General features: G+C 51.9%; 1 protein-coding gene across 8 annotated transcripts in view; it reads right to left on the bottom strand.

Moving 5' to 3' along the window:
• The window catches only part of MGMT (O-6-methylguanine-DNA methyltransferase), a 297,215-nt gene that overhangs the window by 17,834 nt on the left and 271,221 nt on the right, over positions 1–8,160 (bottom strand). The window lies entirely within an intron of this gene.

Below are 8,160 nucleotides of genomic sequence, written 5' to 3' on the forward strand. Positions count from 1 at the left end.
AAAACAACCTGGTCTGTGAAAGTCAAGTGTTAGCAGAATGTTGCACATTGGGAGAAAATATTTGGAAATAACATACTCAACAAAGAACTTATAACCACAATATATAAAGAACTCTCTAGAGTCAACAGTGTTAAATCACATCATTTAAAAATGGGCAAAAGACTTGAACGGACAGCTCATTCGAACGGTAAATGTTTGAATAAATGTTCAACATAACTATAAGGGAAATGCCACTTGAAGCCACAATAAGATGGCATTATAGACCTATTACAACGGCTATAATGAAAATTATATAAGCAAACAAAGGTATATCTACACCATGGACTGTGACAATTAAAAGGCATAAGCTATAGACACATACAGAAATTTGGATGGATCTCAAAGGCATTAAGCTGAATGACGGAAGCCAGGCTTGAAAGGTTAAATGCTGAGTCCAAGTACATGTGTCACGGGGATGGAGAACAGACCAGTGGCTGCTAAGAATCAGCAGAGAGGTGGGGGCAGGGGCAGCAGTGACAACAGAGGGGCAGCAGGAGGGAGCTTTTAGGACGATGAACCCCGAGTCCTGATTATAGCGGCAGCTACAGAAATCTGACCCGTATTAGAACTCATAGTACTGCACACCACGAAAAGTCAATTTTACTCTATGTTAACGTAAAAAAAAAAAAAAAAAAAAAAAAAAAAAAAAAAAAAAAGAAAGTTGGAAAACATAGAGGGAAACCTTTTCCAATCACTTCATTTTTAATCAACCTCCCTGAAGTTCAAGATGCCCACTGATAGCAGAGCCTCGGCCACATTCCCTGCAAACGACTTCCCCTCTCCAAGGCCCCCTTCACCCCCCAACGCTCTCTGTACGGTCACCTCAAGGGTCCCTTCTGTTTGGCCCAGCTCAGGGAGACCAAGGACCTGCCTTATGGGTCTCCACCCTAACGCTCCAGGGCTGTGGCTGGGGCGGAGTTCCAGCAGCTCAGCCTGGTGCCTCTGGACAGGCCAGAGCAGGCCACCCCGTTGCTCAGCAGGCCCAGCAAGGGGTGCGCCCGCGGGGGCCTTGAGAAACATCAACGAGTCCCCTGGAGACGGCCTTCCTTCCCGAACTCCACACTCATCCCCAGCAACCGCAGCATCTTCGGACATAGGAGCGACTCTCCAGCTAACGTGTCAATAATCCGTCGGTGCCTTCCACACGCGCCAACATACGCGTTACACGGTAGCTACGAGATAGAGGGCAAGTAACTCGATTTACTTCAACATGCTCCCCATGGCCTCCACAGACCCAGACGTAACAGAGGAAAAACAAAAGACATACAGAGGAAAAACAAAGGAGAAACAAGTTTATAGGAGGTCACTCGCGCATGTGCGCAAGCTTGAGCTTCCTGACGGGGGGACAGTGCAGATGCACTGATACATGAAGTGTGTGAAAATCTACTGTGGACCCGCAATCCGGGTCAGGACAGCACAGGGCCACCTACACACGGTCACAGCTCTGCCCATGGGCAGACTGGCCAGGACTGTGGGGGAACAGAGCCCCACATCAACCTTTCCTTTTTATTTTTTTCTGTTTTTAGAGAGCACGCTCAAGTGGGAGAGCGGGCAGAAGAAGAGAGGGAGAGAATCCTAAGCAGGCTCCACACTCGGCATGGAGCCCGATGGGGGGCTTGATCGTACAGCTCTGGGATCATGACCTGAGTTGGATGCTCAACCGACCGAGCCCCCCGGGTGCCCCTCAAATCTTTATGTGCAACGTATTACAGAACAGGCTGCAAAACCCTGTGGCACTGGCTGCTGTGCACCAACCCCATCTCCGGAGCAAGGAGACCAATCAACTGATAGGGGGCTGGGGGCCTGGGTCCCGACAGACGGGCAGGGGTTTCCCAGGCAGGAGAAGGGGGGCGTCTCACACTCGGGAGACGAGCCCGCAAACAGGGAAGCCTGGGGAAGACGCCTGGGCAGACAGTGGCTGTTTCAGAGGCAAGAAGAGGCTCTCGTCTAGAACCGTGCACGGGCCACTCCATGTTCTGCTGTCACTATCTTCCTAAGGGCTAAACCAGAGGGCCTCTTTCCCAGCTGGGAGAACGGGACCTCTGTGACCCAGGCATTGCTGGGTGGATCCCATCCACCCCTTGTGTCAGACTGTAATAGCTTTTCAGCGAATGGTCACTAAAGCCACATACAGAGGCAGAATTCATGGCCTGTAACATTCACAAAAAAGAAGGTACCTTCCCCGCTACTCTCACACTCTAAGGCACTTGGCTCACCCACAGTGAGCCAGCCAGCCTCCGCAGGCCTGTGTCCACAGTGATGTCTCAGACACTCAGGGGCCTCTTGGCCTCTCTGGGGGGCACAGCTCAATGCTCTCTGGCACGTGGAGGGGAAGAAGACACATGAAGGCCCTTGGCCTGGCCATGGCCCGGGCCCCCTGCTCTGCGTCCCACCTTCCCAAACGCCACGCAGACACAGAGCTTCCTGAGCTCTTAGGAGCTGTCGCTAATTTTCCACTAAAGTCCTCAACACCCACTCTGCAAAGCTGACATCACTATCCTCATTGAACAAATGACAAAAGTCAGGCTCAGTGCCATGGCTTGACTACCGTCCACACAGCCGGCTGGGTGCTGGGCTCGTCTACTGCTCCCTGGGGCCTAGAGGGCAGGACCTGTGCACCCTACTGCCAAAGTGGGTTTTGGTGACAGGGTCCCTGTCTGTCTGTAAGCTAGTCCCAAGCTCAGGGGCTTGGCTAAGGCCTTCTGTTCTGGATGAGCCTTTCTGAGCTCCCCTTCTTCAGTGTCCACTTACCAAGTTCTTCTGAGAAATGAAGACCACACCATGAGTGAGTGATGGCAGACAAGCCCTGTGGTTTTGGGGTGTAAGCAGTGACTGTGCAAAGGATTAACTGCACGAGTGACTTTGACAATGGACAAGCCAGAGAAAACCTGCCTCTGTCCCCAAAACAGAGACGCTAATGCCCATACCTTTGAGACCCTTCTGTAAAAACTACGTGCAGACGGTAGTTGCCGTCCCCAACGTGCATCTGGTTCTAAGCCCGACATTCCCCTGCAGCCCTGAGTGACTCTCCTAGTCAGTGGCGGACACCCCAGGGATGGGCCCGCGCCCAGTATGGCTACCTGTGCGCGAGGCTCTGCGGTAAGACAACCCCACGGAATGCTTACAGAAGGAGGCATGTGCCTTTCACAGGACACCTTTAGGGAGTCCTACCCGCCCAACCCCCCTTTCCAGAAAATCCCTGGCTACTCCGTTGGGTGTTACGCGCTGAGCCAGCTGGTAAGATGCCAAGTAAAGATGGCCTGTTATTTTGCGGCCTCAGTGCTTGTGGCTCCAAAACGATTTCTGCTGGCCTAAGGATCGGTGTTATTAAGTAGGCTGAATTTTGGATCACTTTCCACGAGTCGAATCCATTCCTGTGTAAGAAAAATTGCCAATGTGCAAGTATTTCAAAGTACTGAACACGGACGATTTTAGGTACACAGTAAGTAGTCAATAAAAGCCTGGTCAGTGTACATGATGCAGAGTTGAAAGGCTATTCTGGAAGGCAGCTATGCTCACCACTGTACCACCAGAGCTAGAAAGGCTGTCTTGAAAGAGATGTTCCTCAGAGGTTCTGAGTGATGCTGAGGAAACAGGAGCATGAGTACTATTCTGAAAATTCATTTGGAAATTTTGGTCAATTTGCTTACGAATCAACGATGGTTCATAACTAGTGCTAACGTTTCTTACTGCACACCAGGCACCGTGCAACCTGCTTTATCATATTGAATCCTTGACAGCCGCCATGACTCTGGTGTGACTGTCCTCTCCTCGGCGGGTGAGAGATCCCTGGGGCCCCGGATGGAGCAGGCTATCCAAGGGCATGCTGGGAAGGCCCAGGCCAGCAGGGGGCCAGGCTCTCGGGCACAGGCCTCCATCACCGGCATCGCACAGTCTTCCACCACGCCCTCAGCACCCCCCACAGAGGTACACAACTGGGCTGCTTCCCATCCCTCCATCTTGGTTTCATCCTGGTCGGACGGGACCAGCGCGAAGGTACACGCCGCACAGAGGTCATCAGAGCTGACCTGTGGGAAAGGCGCTTTGTCCATAGGGCCTGCTGTCCATCCTTGGATTCCTGTCCCCCAACAATGACGCATGCTTAGCCAAACGGCAGTTTGGGAGGGGAAAGGAGTGCCCAGCAGACCCTCGTGCCCCCGTGCTGGCCTGCCTACCTCTCTCTCCCTCCCAGGCTAGCCACAGGTGGCCCATTCTCCCCTCTGCCCCTGACCCTGGAAGGCGGGCAGGTGTGACACCCACAGCCCAGGGCTGTTCCGGGATGAGCCCGCCGGGGAGGACGGCGTCCCGGCCGTACACGAGCTTAGCCTGCCAGACGGGGAGACAGGCCCGGTCTCCGCCTCACGGCATTCTGCTTCTGGTCCCGTACGTGCATTCCGGACCCACTGAAGGTGGCGGCTGGGCTCTGCGGCCAACAATACTGTGTTTTTAGTTCCTAAATTTCCCTTTCGTGAGTAATATCAACATAGGTCAGGGAAGGAAGAAAGACGTGTGAGGTGATGTCCATGCGGATGTGAAATTCCCTCCTGCCAGCGTGGGGACACGGCGCGGGGCTCTGCTTTGCTTCTGGGTCTGGCCGATGCCAGAATGAGTGCACGGCACAGGTTGACCTAATTTGTTAACAAGTACCACAATCGTACGCATCTCTAGCTATGGGCCAAAAAAAAAAAAAAAAAAACAACTAAAAAGATTTTGGGATGCAGTTTAAAAAAACAAAATAAACTGAAAAAAGTCCACAAAGCACAACACAAAACTTTTACTACCCCTTGTATAGGCAATGAGTAATTTTTAGGCGCAATAAAATTTTTGATATTTTAGAACAGTGGTCCTCAAAGTGTGGCCTGGGGAGCTTTAGGGGTCCCTGAGACCCGTTTAGGGGGATTTTCACAGTAACACTAAGATGTTATTTGCCTTTTTAATTCTCCTGCTCTCACAAGCATGTAGGAGTTTTCCGTAAGCTAAATGACGTGTGATACCACAACAGATTAAGTGACAGGGTAGCTATGAGAATCCAGCTGTCTTCCATTAAGGCAGACACTACTGAGATTGGCAAACACATTAAAAAAAAAAAAAAAAAAAAAAAAAAAAAAGCCGGTCTTCTCAGTAAGTGTTTTTGGTTTTGGAAAATAGCCATTTTCATACAAAATATATTATTTTTGATAACATGTAGCAAATTCATTGTTATTTTTAAAAGAACTTAAGGCCTTAAGAAGTCCTCAGGTTTAATTTCCAGCTTGGGAAATGCAGACAGACACAACCCTCACAATCCAAGCTCTTTGGGGACCTCAGTAATGTCGAGCAGATGGAGGGGTCCAGATGAACACAGGGTCTACAGGGTGACGCCGGCCCCTTTCCAGGCCTAGCCAGGCCAAGCAGGGCACTGTGCTCATGAACAGAAACGCGCCCGCACGCTCGTCCGGTCCTGGGCGCACGAGAACACAATCACAGAGCTCATGTCGCACACGGACTGGACTGTTAGCCCTCGGAAATGAACCTCCCGCCTCACGCACGTGCGACGAGACGACGCACACACCCAGCGAGGCTTCTGCCAGGTGAAGGGGGCACCACGTCCTCACGGCGGCACCGTGCGTATTTGTACTCACCTTCCCAATAATTAGAGTGCCCGAAACTTATTTAACGAAAGAATTATGCCCAAGACTGTAAGCTCCAACTTAAGGAGGCCTACAGAGAGATGATTAAACCGTGAATGTCCTGGTTTGAATGTGAATAATTATGTATTAACACCCTTCACCATTCAAATAATTGTCATTCAGCTCAAAGCAGAAGAACCGACTCTGAACAGGTGTTAATGGTTTCCGGACAATATCAGAACCACAGAGAAACACAGGGCGTGAAAACGCTGAGGGGGAGGGAAGGAGAGTACGTGTTTAAGAACGTGCACCTGAGTGCATGCTGAGCACTGGGGGGCCACTGAGAAAAGGCCGGATCGAGAACAAGTCCGAGCCTCCAGTCCTGGTTCCCTTGGGCCCCCGGCCCCCGCGCACCTCACCTAGACTGTTCTCCTTCGGGACACTCGCTTTCTCCTCTTACAAGTTCTCCCAGCTTTCGTGGCCAGGACTCTGGGACCTGCTCCCCTAACCAGGCCCCCGACTGGCCCATTCCCCAGAAAGAACCGAACGCTGTTCCCCACACAGCACTCACACACAGGGTCAGTGCTCCCTCCCCGCACAACCTTGTGAGCAGAACAACAAAAAGGTGGAGAATCAGATTTAAAATGACACAATGTCACCAGTGTACACAACACAATGTTTTCCAACATTGCCATCCCTTCATCCACCCTGAGCAGCGACAGGAAGGCCACTGCTGATGTCATATCACGCCTTCCCTTTGGCGGTTTCAGTCACACGGCAGAGAAGGGACCAGCTGAGCGCGTTTCGGACCCACGCCGTTTCACGCTAAATACACAATGACGTGTGTACGTACCACCCCACCCTGCTTCCAATCCAGTTCAGAAACTCCTGTGCACCCAGTTGGAAACTTCTAGAAGCCTCCTGCTGTCCCTCCCGAGTAGTGGAAAGGGAGCCTTGCCAGCTTCACCAGGAGGCCTACTTGGCTGCTCCTGGAAAGTCTAAACATTGTTTGCTTCCTGAAGCAGGGTAGCGTCCCACAGTCCTAGCCCTGACACCCAGGTGCTTCTGTCCTTGGACTTAATTTCTGGGAATACTGACAAATCTATAAGGGGTGGGTGGGTCTGCGTGGTCCCCACCCATATGGCTTCTTGAGCTCCTGTGAAACAGCCCTGAGGTCTGTTAAATAATTTTAGCTAACTTTTGAAGACCAACCTAACAGAAAGGCACTAAGCCCTTAATTTCTTAATGAATTATTCTTTACCGTAGGACAGGGATTATGCCATGGAGAAGGCATATCATTACTGAGAGAGCTGTCAGGAGGACAGGCAAAAGGAAAACTGGCAAGCTTTAATTTCTCTGCAGAGAAATGAGGGGCTCTTTGGGGATTAATCTCAGTATCAACATTGAGCCTTTGCCGCAGGGCAGCTGAAGAATTCAAAAGAAGTTGTGACTGAATTTTGAGTGATGGAATCTAGCTCCAATTGTGCAGCTGACTTTGGTTTCTCACCTATTCAAATGAGGACGAGGCCGTGCAGGTGTGGGTAGAGGGGGTTGCCACAGGACCGGTAACGCACATGCCCTCTGCAGGGGTGACAAGGACGGAGGGAAGGCCAGGCAAGGGCCCGGCTGCGACATTGCACTGAACATACACTAAGGAAGTTCTCCTAGGCAGAGAGGGAAATGGAGGGCTGGGGACGTTTCCGCCTGCTGCCTGGCCAGGTGGGTTCAGGGACCGGGGCCAAGGTGCAGAGAGGGGCCTGCTGGGGACAACCCTGTAAGACAGCTCACTTCCGGCTTCTTCGGCTTTTCACACTTGGCATTAGATGTGTCACCTGCAGTCAGTCCTCGTCCATGACAAACAGATGCAGTGGTTCTGCAGTGGTTCTCCCCCTGCTCTGGGTACGAGAGAGGCATTTACCTTCTAGCACTCCCTGGGCCTGTCTGCGAAGCCCAGGCTGGAGGCCGAAATGAGCAGGGCACAGAGCCCGGGGGGCACACAGACAGTGGGATCTCTGGCTGGTGATGGGAAAGAGCCGCCCTGGGGTAGGTGGGGGGGTGGTCTGGGGACTTTGCTCCTTGGCTAAAGGCTGGTCTACAGTGTCACAAGAGAGGTGAGGTTGTTGTCACCAGCTCAGTGCTGTTGCTGGGGAAAATGGGCCTGTGCCTGTCCACAACCACTCAGCCCTACCTGTGGCAGCTGAGGGCCATTGGTGCAGCGGTAGGGTACCCGGGAACAGCACGGCCTCAACGTAACACGGGTATTTCTTTTTTTCTTTTTTTAAAGTTTTTAACATGTTTATTTTTGAGAGACAGAGAGAGACAGAATGTGAGCGGGGGAGGGCAGAGAGAGAGACACACACACATACACACAGAATCCGAAGCAGGTTCCAGCCTCTGAGCTGTCAGCACAGAGCCTGATGCGGGGCTCAATCTCGTGAACCGCAAGATCATGACCTGAGCTGAAGCTGAACCCTGAACCGACTGAGCCACCTAGGCACCCCTAATGTGGATT

The sequence above is a fragment of the Panthera onca genome, chromosome D2, assembly GCF_046562875.1.
Source record: "Panthera onca isolate mPanOnc1 chromosome D2, mPanOnc1 haplotype 2, whole genome shotgun sequence".
Taxonomy (NCBI): domain Eukaryota; kingdom Metazoa; phylum Chordata; class Mammalia; order Carnivora; family Felidae; genus Panthera; species Panthera onca.